The sequence below is a fragment of the Dermacentor variabilis genome, chromosome 1, assembly GCF_050947875.1.
Source record: "Dermacentor variabilis isolate Ectoservices chromosome 1, ASM5094787v1, whole genome shotgun sequence".
NCBI lineage: Eukaryota > Metazoa > Arthropoda > Arachnida > Ixodida > Ixodidae > Dermacentor > Dermacentor variabilis.
The window spans coordinates 254,920,076-254,939,471 of NC_134568.1; positions in this window are offsets into that span (position 1 = coordinate 254,920,076).

Consider the following 19,396-nt stretch of genomic DNA (forward strand, 5'->3'; position numbering starts at 1 on the left):
TGGAAAGACCTGTTATTACTACCCGATGCCTGTATTCGATGAGTTGTCTTTTTTGTGTGCTGCTGGTAATTCACACCGTACCATACCTTGGACACAAGCACAGCATCTGCGATTTTCTATAGTATCCACTCGTCCACCCCCATTATTTCGAGATTATTCTTTTCACCAGGTGTGGAAGTTGCGTCCAGGCATTGCATAATTGTTTCACCCACGTGCTGGCTCTGCCGTCATGGGCTTACACTAGCTGAGGATTTGTGGATGTTGACTTGCGGGAATATTTGTCCAGCTATGTGGATCACAATGTGCAGTCTGGGGTAGTTCTTGATTCTAGTCTTTCTTTTTTTTCTGACGTAGATATGAGCTGACTTATCAGAACGCGAGAGGCCAGACTGGCCAAGAAAGTCTGCAGTGTTGTCGAGGGCTTGTTGCTTCATTCTTGATTTCTGTATAACATAGCTTTCCCATAGACTGTAATACACCATAGGCTGTAGTGTTTCTTGTAGTATGCCCGTGTTGTTGGTGTGTGTGGGCCAAATGTACCTCCAACTCTCACCTGGAATTTTCTGTCTTTCAGAAAGTTACTGTTTAAGTGCTCTACCAGAAATGTTTTTGCTCATCGTTCCTCTTATTAGAGCAGCATGAGGTACTGCTGTTAAAAGCCTCTTCACTCTCTTCATTCTTTCATAAGCGGTATTACACAATGTCCTGCAATAAAGTTTCTGCTGCTTATGGACCACTCGTATCTGCCAGAAGGGACAACTCTTGAAAAAGGTTTTCTTTGTGCTATGTGTGCGACGTAGTATGAGCATTCATGCCTTTTATACATCTGTAGAACCAGCTTCCTGACAGAGTACTTGTTATACCTGATCATGCTTATTTGTGCAGTGCTGTAGAACAATACATATTGATGCAATGAATATTTACACACTCGAATTATCACGAAAGATGGTTGTTTTACAATTCTGCCCTTTGCCTTCTATTGGTGTTAGATTTTGCATAAGCATGCCCCCCTATGCAATAGTATTTTGAAGTGTAAGAGTTCAATAAAAGGTGATCAACTAAATCTAAGTGCAAGAGCTTTTTTTCTCACCTATGACTCCCATCGAAATGCGACTTCCATAGCTGGCAAATCAACCCCTCGCCTTGTGTTAGCAGCAGAATGCTATAGCCACAGTGGCAGGTGAACAAATTGAAGAACAATATTTCTGTCTATATTTTTTTTTCTTGCCTGTATGTAAGTAAAGTTTGGAATAAGTTTGTCATTACAAAAAAGCCCAGTTTGTGGTCGTTTATTGAATAAACCACATATTGTGTATAGTTGAAATGCAGAAATTTGTTCTAAAATCCTCAGGTGATACATGTTCTTGCAAGTAGCATGGTATTTCATTACTTATAAAGATAATAATCGCAGCGGATATCGTTATATGGGTTTACACACTAATATATGTGATCACAAACTTATTAGAAACTTACTAGAAACATGTAAGGCATGAATGTTTCTGCACACTTGATCCGCTGTGAACGTGCAAGAACTGCTTGTACTGGCTGACTTCACTGCACAGTTTTGATTTACTTTTCTTCAGCGTGTCGTTTTATACTGTTTTATCCCCACAAGAACAGGCCGTTTGCCTGCTTTTCGCATTGTTGCACGAGTTCTACATAATTGTGCAGGAGGGTACGTTGTCACTTTGCCGCTATAGCAAGCAATTTACTTAATCTACTAGCTCATGAGTTAATTACCTTTCAAAGCAAGTGTTAATACAGATGCAGTAAGGATACAAAGTCCGCAACATAGCCAATGTTTATTGGTTTCTGTGCAAGAAAAAAAAATTCTCCAGAGAAGAGGTACAACTTAACGTGCATGTAATATTTTATTCAAGCCACGGATTTAATGCTATTGTAGCAAATTCATTACGATAGCCTACACTTTTGCTCTGTCAAATTTAATAAGAGGCAAGATAAGCTTTCAAGATGCATCGGGAAATTCATGCTTGAAAACCGACAAGAAAATGCAACTGAACGGTACCGCGTTCAGCGCAACGTTGAAACTTCGGGTACTTTGCTGTCTTGTCATTTGCCCTTGCCGAGGTTGAAATAATTCAAGCTGCTCCGTAAGCGCGATTTTTGCATGCTACTCAACAAAAGAAAATTGTGACGACCTCGTCGTCTGCTGGGGATCGAACACCTCCTAGCACTGACAACTCGCAAAGGCGCACGAAGTAAACGTGAAAATGCACTTCATTTGCTGTGTAGCGTGTCAACAAACGCATAGCAATAGGAGAATGCAATCTGTACAAGTTTTTTATTCTCCCTTCGCGTACGTACCGAATTCGATGATCCACGTCTCCGCGATTGCACTTGTCGTGCGAGACGCCATTTTCCAAAACAAACCGGCGAAATAGCTCCGTTGACAGCTCTCCGCGCAATTTCGACGGAAAATCGCAGCGATCGGTGCGACGGTGCGACTGTGCGACCAACCGGTTGGTCGCAGCCGAAAATCGGGGGGACGGCACTGCGACTGCGATTTTCATCGCAAACGACGGAAATCGCACTTCCGGTGCGACGAAAATCGCATCATGTGAAACAGGCTATAAGCTTTCGTCGGCCTCCAAAGAAAGTATGTTATGTGCAGGGGTGCGATTTTGACAGCTGACAGCTGGCTTTTCCTGCATCGCTTTCCGCGCTGAAAGCTCTAAACGCCCGTCAAGTCGAATGGCGGGGCATTTGAATTTATAGCTCCAAAAGAAGGCCAACAAAGCAAATTTCGCGCCTTCAAAAACAAAATGACGTCACTTCTGCTTTTAACGGATATGGCGTCACATTGTTTTTTTTTTCGCCGGAAGTGTTCCCACCACATACAGATGGCGCTAAGCCCCATGAACCACCGACGGAACGCCATGTTTTGAACGTATGGGCTCCTATGGAAGCTTCGCTACCAGGTATATTTACCTTGCACCGACCGTCTTATATTGCTCGGTACAACGTTTGGATCGCTTGCGCATTATCTGTTAAGTGCAACGCGTTTGTGACAGGGGTGTACGACTGTACACCCCTGTCAAGCGTGGCGATGTCGAAAGGCAAGTGTTCGGCGTTTTGCTCTGCGTACTACGATGGTGTTGTCGGCTCTACGCGGGCACGATACGAAACGAAGACCAAACTCTGTGACGGCGTGGGCCCTTAAACACTCAGAGTCGGCGTGGATGCGACTGTAGATGGGGAGTTACTGCCAGCTACAACGCAGGTGGACATAATCAATTACCTCGTTTTCTCGACCAGCTACGTTACCTTGCAGCAGATGAAGGCGTATAAATCGCTCGATGCACGTAACTATTTCACCAGCGGCTGCAGCTGCAGAATATCGCAGCAATGCGACTCCATACAGTCGGAACGCGTCATCGTATTCCGCGAGGTAAGGCAACAACGAACGAAAACACATTCTTGCAGACCAGGAAGCGTAAACGACAACGACATATATATCGTTTTTTTATCTACGGTTCCGTTAAGACGTAGCCGATTTGCCGCGCGAGCGGATGTTGCTGTTCAGTCTTTCTAATAAACCTGTGCACAGAGCATTGTTAAATGTAAACGGGGCGCCAACCTTGCTTACCTATACCAACAGTAAAATTCAGATTGCATGGTTAGATGCCGCAACTGTTGTACGCGGTAATATAAAGCTTCGCGATGAGGTCATTAACCAAATGCAACTTGCGAAAACTAATTCCAAGTAACATTTCTGTTTTTCAGGTCAGCCATTCTCAGCGGCTTCGGGAGCCAGACCTAAAAAGGTGGTGCTTAGCTAACACAGATGGCAGCAACATAACAGCTCGAGTTCACCTGCATGACAGATGCAGGGGAAGCATGCTTGTACATTGGTGCTGTACTATTTGCTGTAAAAGCAACAGTGCGCTTAAGGGAAACGAGAACGTGCACAAGAAGAAAGAATACATGGCTCCCAGCCAAATGCCCTGGCACACAGCCAAAGCGCCTAAAAGATTTCATTTCTCGTCATGCAAGAAGAGAGTGAAACTGTGTAATCCTACGTTTGGTTCATTGCAGTTGGGCTTCTTAGCCATCTTGCTTCCTGTTCGGCAACCATTATTGCGCATATAGACATTTTTGGGAACGAAACAACGAATGCGGAAAGACGCGTACACAGCCGCCCGTGCGGCTGCCAGATCGGTTGCCACCCGGCAGTGGTGGACGCGGTCACGGAAGCCGCCAGAAGCGATGCGTGTGCAAGTTGTGAAAGTGAAGTGACTAACACGATTCTTCGTTAGACAACGGCAAGTGATATGGATATGCCAAACTAAAGGAACAGAACACTCGATAATACGTACCTGCACCAAATGGGGCTGCATGCATTTTTTATGCCTTTTGTTAATGTTTGGTACCACATATGATATGCCGCAAGTTCCCAAATGAAAAAAAAAAATAAAAGAAAGGGATCTCAGTAAACACTATGTTACGAGGAAACAACATAATAAAAGTACCCCCCCCCCCCCTTCAATTTAGAGTCCGCAGTCAGTGAAATCGAATTAGGGGTATAAACCGGGGCGCGGCAACGGTCCTTCCACAACGACGCAGCTTCGGTATAACGATCGTAGATGGCTTTCCGTGGAGGCTGGCGGTGTTCGTTGTCGGGACGCAATGTCGGCTGCGGAGTATTCCCCGGTGGATGCTCGGCGATTATCACGCACTTGGTAAGGCCCGCCGTCCTAGGACAGCGTCTCGGCGGCAAAGACCCGCAGGCTTCCGCTTGACGCTTCAGTCTGCGAAGCCCTAAATACCTCCAAGTGGTGAATCACAAATCTGTTTCGGTTCGACGGTCGACCCGTGCGGGGTGCACGTGCGGCGAGGTCGTGGAGGAATGACAGAAACTCAAGGCGGACACGGGTATTTGCATGTTCTAGAACAGAGAAAGGTATTTATTTAAAACAACAGAGTGAGATTATACAAACAAAGAAAGAGATCAGGACACGCGACAGGAAAAACAAAATAACATAAGTACTTAGAAATACGCTCTACACTAGAGACCGAAAAAAAAGAGACTGAAATATTCTACGAAATGGAAGACAATGAATTACATGTATGGCAAAGAAAAAGTCGTGGCCTTATAGGAGGGGGAAAAGAAGGAAGGGAAGGTAGTCAGGTCGACCAGACGCACGTCCGGTTCGCTACCCTACACGGGGGAAGGGGTCGAAGGGTTGAAAAGAAAGCAAGGAGAGGGAGGGAGGAGAGCACACCCAGTGTGAACACGTACGGCTGTCCATCACTTCACGACTATAATCAGTCAATGAAGCCAGTCGATTGCATGAATCGTAGCAATGCCCACGTCGCTCTTTAAGCCGGTGACGCGCGGGGCCACGGTCCGAGAATCTTGGTCCCTGAAAATGGTCTGCTGTCGCGTTCGGATGAACGTTGCGTTCAATGTCATAGAGATTGCAGAAACAAAACATGTGCTCGATTGTCTCTTCACAGTTGCATGAGTCACAGATCGGTGTGTCAGACATTCCAATAAGGAATGAGTAGTCTTTCGTAAAAGCCGCCCCTGACCAGAGGTGGCACAGTAATGTTGCATCGCGGTGGGAGAAGTTCGATGGAATCTGCAACTTCAATGTAGGATCCGGCCGGTGGAGACGGCAGTTGGAGAAAATCGGGGTGTTCTACAAAGTTTCAGTCTTAGTTTGAGCTAATAAGCGAAGACCCCTCACAGCGTCTGCCCTTGGTGAGGGTACAGGAAGTGTCAGGGTTTCTTTATGAGCTGACCGGGTGGCATAATCAGCAAGGTCATTTTCGACGATGTCACAGTGCCCCGGAAGCCATTGGAAGATGATGTTATGTCCGTTTATGAGGGCTTGATGGAGAACCTCTCTGCTCCAAAACGCGAATTTTTCATGGGTCTTACGTCGTGAGGCTGACTGTAGACTCTGAAGGACTGCCTTGGAGTCACAAAAAAACGACCCACTTTCGAGGTTTTGCTTGTACGATGTAATTATCAGCAACACGTAGGGCGGAAAGTTTTGTTGCCGTAGAGGTCGTTCTGTGGGACATCTGAACTTAATTATGACTTGTAAGGCCGGGATGATAACAGCGAATGGGGATCTGGTGGCCGAGACAGAGTCATCGGTGTAAATGTGCGTTCTTTGTTCGTATGCCTCGTTCAGCAATTATAGCGTCAACTGTCGTAGAGCAACCATTTAACGACGGGTCTTCTTCGTAATTCCCGGAATCGTGAGGCGTACTGGTGGCTGTCATAGGCACCACAGGGCTAACAGTGGTCTTGCTGCTGGTGTAAAGCCCGACGAAAGGTAGCCCTGACGTGTCGGAACAAGGAACTTCATTATATATGAACAATCGAAATTAGCCTCAACCTCAGCTAGATGCAGTGGGGGCTCCATAAAATGTCCCTGTAAATAATCACACCTAAGAAGGGGTGAGACTTCTGGAATGTGAAAGCCTGGGCGTTGAGAGAAACAGGGTACGTTGTCATGTGTTTGCGCGTAAACGCGATTAACGCGCATTTTTCGATGGACACAATAAAGCCTTGTTTGCGGAGATACGGACAAGTTAAGGTGGCTCTTCACTGTAACCTTGCGCGCAATTTAAGACTAGTCGCCGCAGCAGACCAAGGACAAATATTATCAGCGTACATTAATAGGTGAATTGTCTTGGGTAATATTTTAACAAGACCAACCAAAGTTCTTGGCGGCAAGATCTGTTTCTGGATTAGCAGCTACCTGCAAAAGAGATGCTTTTACATTGTTAAGCTGTATATAGCTACCCTCCCGTGGTGGTCGATGTCCGTCCGTCTACGCGTCGCGCCGACACGAAAAAAATGTCGCCTCCAGCTTCTGGCGAATGCTCTGTAGCTGTCAACCTAATCTACGTATCTTGGAAAAGGTCATACTAATTGGCCGCTAAGATGACTCTGTCATTACGCCGAGTTTCATTTACTTGTCATAATTAGTTAGTTCACAGTGAAGTTGTAAACGTTACAGAATTCCCGTATGCTGTCAATACATGGCCGTCTATGGACGGAGTATGGTTAAACAAAACGGCTGTGACTCTTGTTTTACCGAAACTATCCCGAAACAAATTAGATGACAATTAGTCGCTAAGAATACTTTAACGTTACACCGAGTTTCATTTGCTTTTCATGATTACGTAGTTCGCAGTGAAGTTGTAAATATTATGGAATTCCCGTCTGATGCCTGTACATGGGCTTTACGGGAGGGAAACGGACAGCCCCAATGCTTGTAATAATAATAATAATAATAATAATAATAATAATAATAATAATAATAATAATAATAATAATAATAATAATGCCTATATATACGCAGATGCGTCGACTGAACTAAAATACGCCACAGCTACGCTGCTCATCCTTCTTCACAGAGTGGAAGGGCTGATGAATTTTTTTCCTACTGAGGATGGCCCAACCTCCCAGCATTACAGTAACCGTGGGGTCCCTTAGGGCGGACGGAATACGGAGCCCAATGCTCTTCAATCTAATATTCATTCGACCCTTCCATGAACCGTTAGGCTCTCCATCTAGCCGACGACATTTGTATTTGGACGTCGTGTGTTACGTGACTTCAGCTTCGCGTGCGGCTTCACAAAGGTAAACGCCTTAACATCCTCCTCCTACCTTCCAGAACAAGAACTACAGATATCATGGGAAAATTGTGCAGCGGGGGCATTTACCCGGAAACCAAAGTCTCCATACGTGATATCCGTCGACGGACAGCTGATCTCCTACAGCACAAGTCACAGATTTTTGGGGGTGGTCATTGGCTGAAATCCCATCTGGAACGCTCATGTAAATTATGTGAGAAAACGTCTGACGGGAATTTGCCATATGTTTAAGTTCCTAGCAGGAAAGATCTGGAGAGTGCCAATACAATCTATGCTGCAAATGTAAAGGGTCTTCTGTACAGGATTCCTGCGGTACAGCCTACCCGTCGTCTCCAACAGCTGCAGAACTAACTTGAATGCAATCCTAGGCATCCAGGCCCAAGCCTTCAAGATATGCCTTGGTTTACCGCGGAGTGCGCCGACGACTGAAGTTATTGCAGTCGCTCAAGTTTACACTATAAGAACTAACATTATTATTGAAACAATGCGTGTGCCCATAAGACACTTCGCCCGGACCCCTACCCACCACCTTGCAAGTCTCTCTGTAAAAAGGCCCCACATAACAGTCAGTGCAACTGTGTTCGCGCACCGTGTCTCTCTCAGGTAAGGTTACGTACCTGCGTCAAGACTTTCGATTCATACATGGTGTGTCAGACGTACTCAAGTAAACCTAACAATCCCAGGACTTCAGAAAAAGTCGCACTTACCACCATCTACGCTCAAGCAACTTAGTTTACTCCTCCTGTACGAGAAATATAGTGACGGCACACACGTCTTAACTGATGGCTCAACTACACCAACCAGTTCCAGTGGCACTGTAGTTATACCAACAATCGGAATGGCCCAGCGGTTCAAGACTTCCCATGTCACTACATCTAGAGCTTTAGAGCTCGCGGCTTTCCACCACGCGCTTCATGTGATAAATACTTAAAGTCCACAAAAATTGGCAGTCTTCTGCGATTTGAGGCCGGCTTTAGAATGTGTATAGTCGTTTCTCCGACATGGAACTCACGATTGGCTGACGTGCGAAATCGTAGAACTTGTCCATCAATTGAGAGAAAAAGGCGATGATATTTCTTTTCAATGGATACGAGGCCATTGCGCGTGGTGTCCTTGGAAATGATGACGCAGATAAGGCAGCTCGGACGTCAAACAAAGAAGACCGCTGCGTCCCCATTCCTTTCTCAAGGACCGGCGCTGCGAGAGAACTTCGCACTCTAGCACGCACGCTCTCCATAGCAGAGTGGAATACCGCACATGCAAGGCACACCAGACTCCACGGCCTAAACCCTTCGCTGCAACTCAGACCTCCTGCCGGACTGCACCGATGCGAAGCGTCTAATCTGTGTCGGTTGTGTCTAGGCGTTGGCTTCACGTAAGCTTATTCAGCACTAATTGGAATGGCTGATAGTGCCGCATGTGATTTTTGCGGATGCGAGGAGGATATTGACTACTTATTGTGTCACTGTCCTCAATTTGAAGCACAAAGACAATCTATTTCCAACACATTCAGGGAGCTAGAGGATCATCCTATGGGTGAACAAACAGTACTAGAACACCGTCCCCACCGTTCATCAGCTCTGAAGGCAGTGAAGGCACTTTTATGCTTTCTGAGAACGTCTGGTTTGTACGAGCGGTTTTGAATCTAGTACTGTCCGTGCACGTCTCTGTACCCCGTCTCTCCGCCCTTCTCCATCTTTCCCATCTCCCTTCCCCCAGCGCAGGGTAGCCAACCGAACTCTTGACCGGTTAACATCCCTGCCTGCCTTACATCACTCTATCTCTCTCTCTCTCTCTCTCTCTGTCGCAACCATAGTTAGGATAAAGAGAACAGGGCTCAATACTCCGCCCTGCGGGACGCCACCGTATCTATAACAGTTGGAAGTCATCTTCGGTCTGCACAAAGAAGGACCTTCTGGTCAAATAGTCGCAGATCTACTGAAACAGGCCACTGATTCTAACAGCCTCCAATATTGCTGAATGCCTGTCATGGGGTCAGGATATACATTGTGGCGTTCAAGATACCATTCTAGTCGTGTAATAATTATGTTTACCATTACTTTCCCTATGCAGCTTGCCAGGGCAATCAGGCGATATGAAGTAAGGTCGAAAGGCGACTTTCCTTGTTTGAACAGCGGTATGAGCCTACTAATCTTACATTGCTGAGGAACAATGCCGTCATGCCATGAGCGGTCGTAGTATTTCAACAGCTCTTGCCGGCCCTCTTGTCCAAGATTGGCAAGGGCTGCATAGGTGATGCCGTCTGGCCATGGTAAAGATGAACTTCGAGAAGCAGCCAAAGAGGTGTCCAGTTCTTCTATAGTAAATTAAATTTCCATTTACGGAACATGAGACACAGGGACGACATTCACGTCTTCGGCGTTGTGGGTGGCACACACGCCAGCGATCCGCGCACAAAAATCATTCGCCACCTTAAGTTGCGTCTGGCGGCGGTGTAGGGCTGTGACCATGAAAGGATGCCACTGTTGTGGAAGAGAGCGCAGGCCATGAACAGTCCTCCATATGTATGAAAGTTGTCTACGAGGATCCAGTGATTTACAAAAGGACGTCCAACGTTGTTTCTGCAATTTGTCCAAACGGCGCTGGCTTTTCTTCTGTGTTCTCCTCACCATTCTCAGGTCACAAACTGCCTTCATGCGCTTCTATCTCCTTTCATCTCGTCGTCGAAGTGCAGTTAGACTCTCCAGTTCTACGTGGAAAAGGGAACGGTTTGCTGTCAACGTTAGGAAGCATGAAGCCTCTCCCATTGTCGCTGTAGTGGTATCCTTCAGGCTATAGCCAAGGTCTTCTCTGCATGCACTTTTCACGTGTAGCTTAAATTTATTCCAGCCGATTCTTCATACTGCATTCAACGATGAGGAATTGTTCAGCGCCCTTATCCGCAAGTATGCAGGAATATGGTCCCTTCCATGTGTTTTATATGTCTGAAAACGACTGAACTTGTGAACTGAAGCATCGTGATACCGTCAAATCTAGGCAACCGCTGTACTTAAGGCCCCGCAGATATGTAGGACTACCATTATTCATGAAAGAAAATTTGGTGATCAGAGGCGAACGACACCAGGGCCGGTATTTTGTAGCGATGCCTTTTCCCATTCTATGCTTTTTCGGGAATTTCGCGCTTGGCCAGTGGTTAGAGCGACGGTCTGCCCACATTATCAACGGGGTCAGGCGGCCGTGTGTGGTGGATGATAAGAATAGCATAGAATAAGGCATAAGGCATCACTACAAAATAGCGGCCCAGATTCCTGCCTCTGGAATTGATTGTCGACCTAACCGACACTAAGTGATGTGCGTTGAAATCTCCCGTTATAATCTAAGAACTGCTGGTCTTTAACAATATGACTCGAGTCTACCGTGTTCAAATCGTCCTGACGGGGATATGTAGACACCAGTGAGTGTGAATGACACTTGACACATATGTAGGCCAACATATTTATTGTTATGATATGGTTGTACTGCATGGTGGGCATACGTAAAATCCGTGCGTATGTGCACAACTTCGATGCTCTCCTCGCACGTCGACGAAAGAAATTGCTCGTACCCTGACAATTTCATTGGAATAAGTATGTTGGGTTGGCAAATAACGATTATGGGAATACGATTTGTGAAAATATATTGACAGAAGGATGAGAGGCGGCACCTCAGTCCTTTGGCGTTTCACTGTAAAATCGAAACTTGTCTCACCTCAGTGCGAAATGACAGTATCGGATGAGCCATGGTATCTACTCAAGGCTTCCAAGTACAGGACTTAGAGCATCCAGTACGTGAAGTGTACTCTGACCTAACAATGTTTCTAGCTTGTTAAGGAGCCCGTCAGTGGCGCTCATCGGTGATCGAAGCATTGCGATCACTTGTTTGTCCTCTTCAGGCAGTTTATCGGGGAGGAGGTTCAGGATTCAAGGCTGCGGATCTACACTGTGAATTTGCAGGTAGCACTAGATTTGACCACCTTGGCCAAGCTGCATTAGCCACAGCATTGCTTTTTTCAGCATTCTGGTTCCTATCAGCCGCGACAGGTTTGGGCGGCAAGGGAGATGAAGTAGCAGTGCATGCGACGGACGTGGTAGAGGCACCGACTTTCTTTAACGAATGTCGACGACGATATCGCCACTTTCTGATGGTTTTAACAGCCTCCCGATGAGACGAATGGTGTCTCGCCATTTGTTTCAAGACTGCATACTCCTTTTTAATGTTTGGGCAATCCTTTGACGAAGCTTCATGGGACACATGGCAACTCGAACATTTAATAACAATGGTCCTGCAATCTTCCGAGGAGTGGGTTTCAGCGCAGAGACACCGCACTCCTGTATTTTTGCATACGCTTCCCACGTGACCCAGCTTCTTGCAGTTGAGGCATTGTACGAAAGGTCGTATAGGATGTCGAAAGTGGTCCACCTTTGCATATGAAGGCAGAGAGTTTCCCTTGAATACTATCTTCAGACAACATGAGTTGCCCAGGCGGGTAACACTAGCAATGACAGCAACTTCACTGGCTCGTTTTACAAGAACTTCTAAGTCGGAGCTGGGAATGGCGGCATCTGCATCCTAGATGACACAAGTGACGGCTTCAGAGCCCAGCGGGATGTGGGAACCGACCTTCATTCCGTCCAGGTCGATGACGTTGCGCAGGGTATTCAGCGCGGCCACATGAGTGACATAAATCGCCAGGATGTTCTTAAGTGTATTCACTCTGATGTCTATAATTTCATTCAGCACCAATCCCTCCAGCAGCACCGAAACAGTTTGCCTGTTGAGGCCTTATAGAAGTTTAAGAACGGGTTGTTCGCACCATGTGGAGAAGGCGGACTAGGCTTACCTATGGTGCGACACAGCGCGCACTATTTTAGTGAAATTATACGTACATGAAAAACAGAAGGCAAAAAAGATCTGTACGGGCCACGCAGAGCCGATTCGATGTTGAAGGTGGACTAGTGACTTGGGTCTCGACTACCATGATAAGCCTACTAAAGGTGTGGCCGCAATCCTTGCGGATATCGACCCGCTGCCGTCGCCGCCACGAACACGTGTGCCCCTTCAACGACCGAACCGATTGATGTCCAAAAGTCGACTACCGGCATAACCAAAAAGTTCTTTCACCCTTCCGTACTTACGTCAGCCACCAGCATCCCAATGCATTCCCTAGGCGCAAGTAAAGGGCAACGCCTCGATAGCGCCAGTGTTGCGGACGGGGGGTGGCAGAAAAAGGGGGGGGAAGGTATGCGGCGACAACATTCGTCTGAAAATGGGGCCGTCTGGCGTGTTCTTGACCCAAACGTCTCCCTCGCAGGACGGAGGGCACGCAGGGACGTCACCCGTTTATGACAACGTTCTTTGAATCCTTTCGAAGCACACTGCTGTATAGTGTCGGATGGGTCTAGTTTTAATAACGTTCTCGAGGCGTTGGCGTTCACTTCCATCTTTCTTCCGGTAAACGCACGAAACGTATACACACGCACACTGGTGGCCACTGCTGTTCAAACTCCTGTAGCAGTTACCTGCACTAACGAATAATTTAATTCAAAAGGAGGGATGCTCAATAAGCTCGTGTGCACTTGTAGATCAAAATAAGTGGCTTTCGTGAAACTAAAATAAAAAGTCGCAGTTTCGCCCGAAGGACAAAGCATCGAGCTATACGAAGTAATGATAGTTTTATCGGCCGAATAAACTTGTAAACGTAGGCATACTAACTAAATTAACAAGCATGGTGTCACGCACGCACAAGCAAACATGGACACATATCACTCGATGACCGCGGAAACACGCTGTCAAAACGCTATAGTGTGGAAGCGCGGCAACAGCAGCGAGCGAATTGATTTTTGTAATGCGTCTCGCATCAACGCGAACGTTGATCCAGCGTGCTAACGCTGGATCAACGGAAAGTCCAGCGTGCTAACACATCTAAAATCATACATTCTTCCAGAAGATTTGAACCTCGTTAGTGATCTCGAAGAATAAGCGCTCAGCCTCGCAGACTAACGGCGTTACACATTTGTGTGGTCTAGGGCCGTGACCTTATAAATAAAACAAAGGGTACGCGAAACTTGGTCCCTGCATTACAGAAGGCTTGAACAGCCTCTTGTAAAAGCGATATGCCCAAAGTCATTTTATACGTTGGTGCCAAAGAGATACAACAAGAATGAGTGCGATGTCACGCCCGTAAGGAGAAAAATGCTTTTTCGGCGTTGCCGCGACGTCTCAAACAACTGTACCTTTGTCGTTACTCGTCAAGAAATGGGCTACCAGGCGATTTCAAAAACGCGGAAACCGTCGATACGCGCTAAAGCTAGCACTTTTCCGTACAGGCTGCGAGCGCCCGAACTGATCTCTTCCGCTCCGCTGTACCACGACACGAGAATATACGTCGAAGAGCGTGAACGCCGCGTTGTCTGCTCCTGCTTTAATCCAGGTTCCAAACAAGGGATGGTTGCGCTCTTTCGGTGTCGACACAACAGCGGCCATGCGGAGGAAGGCGTGTCCGTGAAATCCGTGATTCATTTGCCGGAGACCACACGTATCACGGCGTTTTCGCCGCTCGAGTGACCCGCGACGGGGAGAGGTCGGGTCGTCGACTTGAACCACTATTTCAGCCGAGCGCCATTTCGCGGCCACAGCCGAAAGGCGCCAACTATAGAACTCGACGGTGTCCTGCTCTAGCAGTGCAAGACTTAAATAAAATAAAATAATTATAAAAGAAGAAGACCTTCGACCTCCGCGTGCAGATAGCCAAGACTTGCAAGGCACGTGGTGGTTGCTGATGCTCAGCTAGCTCGCATAGGTCTCCCAGTACGACGAGAGGCTTCTGAAATAAATATTTATTTCCCAACCACCAAGCAGCTTCGCCTCCTGCAAACGAAAATAAGCAAATAAGAGTATACACAGAGAGAAGGAAAGGCGCAGCATCATTCGAAAATGATTTCCCGGGGATTCCGATTCCGAGGAAAACAGCAGCCCAGCCCAGCCCAGCCCGCGGGGAGGCCTCAAGAACAAAGGGACACTTGATTATGGACTCCGCCTTGCAAGTTGCGCCACTCCGGAAACAGTCTGAGAAACGCGCCGCGCGCTGCCTCGCCGGAGCCGACAGAAAGCGCGCGCTTCTCTTCGGGCCGTGGCGATGAAGCGCGAGGTCAAAGGTGAAGCCCAACCCTCCCCTCGTGGCAGCTGGTCCGAATTTATTTTATCATTCAGCGGAACTCGTGGCCGCATCTTTTCAGGGAACCCCAGACGGACGCGTTCCGGGAAGCGCGGCGACATCGCACTGGCGGAGGCCCAATTTATTGAGCCCAGAAGCTCAGTCCGCCCATCACTGCCACCTACTACCCCCCGCTCACCCCCCAAACGTTGCGCGCGACACACACACACACGCGCGCGGGCGCGCGCAAGCACACTCCACACCTTGAACAGCCCCCCTTCCGCGCTCAAGATAGGGCGCTGCCGGAAGCGTGCACAAGGCTTGCTCGATGCGATTGCGAACGCTACAAGCTCGCTGGCGGTGATGCCCTGAGCAGCGGCACATTGGGAAAAGCGCGCTCGCTGCGCGGAAACGTAATGACATGCGGGTGCTGCGATGCGGCCGTCTTGCACCGGCCACTTGACAGATACCCAGGCTACTCGCAGCCGCACCCTGCCCCCAGCGACCCGGTCGCGCGCGGGACCTGCATGCAGTGAGTCTAGCCAGGACTTCTGAGTTCTGGTTACTGTTATACTGCGCAAACGGGACAGCTCCACCTGGGCAGCTTTAATAGCGGGACGTTGTGCTTCCTCACTTAGCCACGTCCCCACTCATTTTGCATGCATGCCAAAACTCTAGCAGCGCCTTCAGGGTAGACTTGTTCCTTCGGAAGCATCTTTCATTGTCTTAGCGTATAGCTAGGTTGGCCACTTGAACGTTTTATTTTTGCTGTCCTCAAGACGCTTCTTGTCAGATTTCTCACTCTGTTAAAATGTAGAGGTAGCAAAACGCGTCAGATGAACGATCAGTCACCACTGTTGTATCGCGGAAAATTCCATTTTTACCGGTATTGTCTTTTGGCTAAGGCAAAAGCATTCTTTTTTTTAATGTGTGTGCTTGTCTCCTAATCTTGAGTAGTAACGTTCCATAAGTAGCTTTCAAAGTTAAAGTTCTAGCAACAAAATCACAAGAACCTTGAAAGCGTTACTTGCGCTTGTTGATAATATACGTTCTGAATTCGTGCAACACCGCAGAAACGGACAAAGACAAGCGCTGACAAGCAATGATAGTTAAGTGTTCATGTGTCTCTAACAGGTTCTGCGTTGTTATTACATCCAAAAGAACCTTGTGGCAGGGCGACAAGCTTCAAATGAAGCAAAACCACTGAAATACATACTTTAATCTCTGTTTCATTGTCATCTTGGTCAAGCGTATGCTCATCACAGCCGTTTTGATTATCAATAAGTGCTCTTTATTCGATAAACATATATAAAAGTAAAGGAGAAAGCTGTTATTGTGGACAAGGATGATCGCACATATATGTCAACATGATTCAGTTCACAACAGCCCTTTGTTTTGTTGCTCTCACGTACTAACAGTCGACGTTGATATTCGAAAGAAGAAAAAATATTAGAATACCTCTACGAGCGTTTAGACTAGTACAGTGCGGCCTAAGTGCGTCGCCTGACACTGAACCTGGCATAGACTCGAAACTCCGCATCTAATTTTGAATCCCGCCACCATCACACAAAAAAAAAACGCTACATTCCGATTTTTTTTTTTCGTTTGTTGGGGTTTCATTTCTTACCGGGAACACAAGGGCATGAAAGATGCCACCGGACACATGTACCAACCCATTTTGAACCACCACTCTCAAGTTAACGGCTTCAAACGTATTTGACTTCTTTTTTTTTCGGCCTTACTGGCATTTTCGTCCAACAGAGCCACTGTACTTACCTTGAGGACTAGAACTGCGATGTTATCCCTATTATTTTTTAAACATATGTACATTTAACAGGAAAGGGAAAGCGAGGAGCAGCCTGGCAACTGCCACCGGAAGGGGCACCACGCCTGGCTGCTCTTCAGAAGGGAGGGGACAGAAACACAGAAATGCAAGATAGGAAGAAGGGGAGTAAAGAAGAAAGAAAGAGCAACAGGACAAATCTAAAACAACAAAGTAGAACGCACATTATCGCCGGTTATTGAAGGTTACGCTACTACAGAATGTTAAATAGAAGAAGTAGTATCGACGCTACAAACGTGAACCTAAGTTATTTCCCAGTTGAAAAAGACAACAGGAATTCCTGTCGCAACTACAGAAATTTCTGTTGTACAACAGGATTTTTCTGTAGTAACTACAGATTCCTGATGGAGCCACAGACTTTTCTGATGTACAACAGACATTTCTTGTTGTGATTACAGAAGTATACTCTGTCGTATGTCTGTTGTTACAACAGAAAGCTGAAGTTCTACAACAGATTTTTGTAGTACTACAGAAAAATTTGTCATCACGAGAGGCACCCTGTTGTCTCAACAGAAATGTTCCTGAAGTAGCTCGACAAACTTCTGTAGTGCTACAGAGAGCTGTTGAAATACTACAGAAACCTATCGTGGCAACAGGCCCCCAATTGTCACAACAGAAGTGTTCCTGAAGTAACGCGACAAACTTCTGTTGTACTACAGATAACTGTTGGTGCACGACAGAAACCTATCTTTGCATTCATTCTAGAAAAGTAAATAGAGTGCGATGATCCTGATCGCGTCGAGACGCACAACCACTGGGGTACAAACATTGGTCGAGTGTCGTACACCGCAGGCCACGGAAACGACAATCCCTCACTAACGATATGCGCTGCGCACTGAAAGCGGGACACTGCAATATCAGGGGCTGAAGTGTCTCGCAGCAGCCGCAAGACGTACACGATGGACTGGCCACACGTCCTTGTCTGTATAAACGTTCACGTACGTTCACGTAGCCGATCCTCAGCTTGAGTAGCTGGGCTCTAGCGCGACGAGGCAAGCCTCGACCTCGAACACGGGGCGGGCACGTTCCATTTGTGACGCGCTGGTCTGGCTGCTGCTTGAGTAGGTGGCGATGAATCAGCCGACGAGCATCATCAAGCCTGCACAAAATTCCATCCATTCCATCCATCCAAAATTCCATCCAAACACACATCCATAGGAAAAGAAGCAGTATATAATGTTTCTATTTGTAGAAGCCGACAGACAAAAGTAATTGACAGTGATTAGATTCGAACTATGAGCACACAGCTTAACACCGGTAGAAGCAATTAGAAGCTAAGTACAAAAAGTCAAGGTGTCAAGAACACAATCCAGTCACAAAGCGGCCACAAAAAGTCAGAGCTAAAGCCAAAGCGTAAACTTTCTTTCCGCTTTCACGGAATGTTGCTGGGTGTTAAGTAAATGCCACGCATTCATATATTTTGCCATCGAAGTCTGCTTTTCGGTTGTACAGTAGGCTAAAGTTGAAGTTCGAAGTGCTGCAGCACATTTTTGGTAAAAGATACCTTCCAACAATCATTAATCTTAATCATTAATCTTAAGTTTTTATCGGGCGATCCTGTGCCCACAAAAGCAAGTGCTGCACAAGCATCGCAGTCGATCGGTATACAGCGCACGATCCGTCCACTGGCTAAGTGGGCCTGATTGCTACGTGTGGGCAATCCGTTGGGCACTGTTCTATGCGCAGCGTTTCCTACAATAGATAGTAGAGGGAACTCTGGATCTGCGATTGCTCAGTCACCATAGGAATGATGGGAAGTACGTGGATTTGTCTGATCTTCGGGTCTGTGGCTTCAGACGTTCTTGTGGCCTAAATTTCAAAGCAATCTGTGTGCGTGCGTGCGTGCGTGTGCGCGTGCGTGTATGTGTGTGTGTGTGTGTGTGCAGAAGGCAATAAGACTCTGCGAACACGCATAATAGCAGGTAATTCCAGCAGTTCCGCTTGTCCATGCGTCCTAGGCGTAATGCTTTCAATATCGGCCTTTTGTGTTATAAGTCCTGCTTTCGAATCTTGCCGTCGGGCAACTTTAATAATCTTTACTGGGTTATTTATAACGCAGTACTTTCTTGCAAATGATCAGTTCGCAAAGTCGCGAAGCAGCTTATAGCCAGGAGGACGAAGTTCAGGTAAATCCGTTTACTAATGTACCATCATTGCCATGCTATAGCTGAACCGCCTTGCTTGCAGCTCCCGTAGACACTAGCGCCACAGCTCCGTCAGTAATTGTATGAAGCTCTTGTATATTTTTTATTGCGTGAACATTATGTCTTAAAGACAAGCTGTTGAAGCAAAATGAAATCCGAAAATACAGTTTTATTCTCTGCATCTCCTTGTGAATAATAATAATAATAATATTAATAATAATAATAATAATAATAATAATAATAATTGGGGTTTTACGTGCCAAAACCACTTTCTGATTATGAGGCACGCCGTAGTGGAGGACTCCGGAAATTTTGACCACCTGGGGTTCTTTAACGTGCACCTAAATCTAAGTACACGGGTGTTTTCGCATTTCGCCCCCATCGAAATGCGGCCGCCGTGTCTCCTTGTGAAACCGCCCCCCCCCCCCCCGTAAGAAACCATGCCACGAAAGACGAAGCGAGCACCGTGGTTGTACGTATATGTTACCATGCCGTCAGACTTGTCCTCCCGTGAAAAAGAAGTCTGACTGCATAGAAACGTATACGCCTGCGCAATCGTATTTGAAGTTGTTGACAAAAGCATCGCATTTTTTTTTTAGAGTCGTTATAATAAACTTC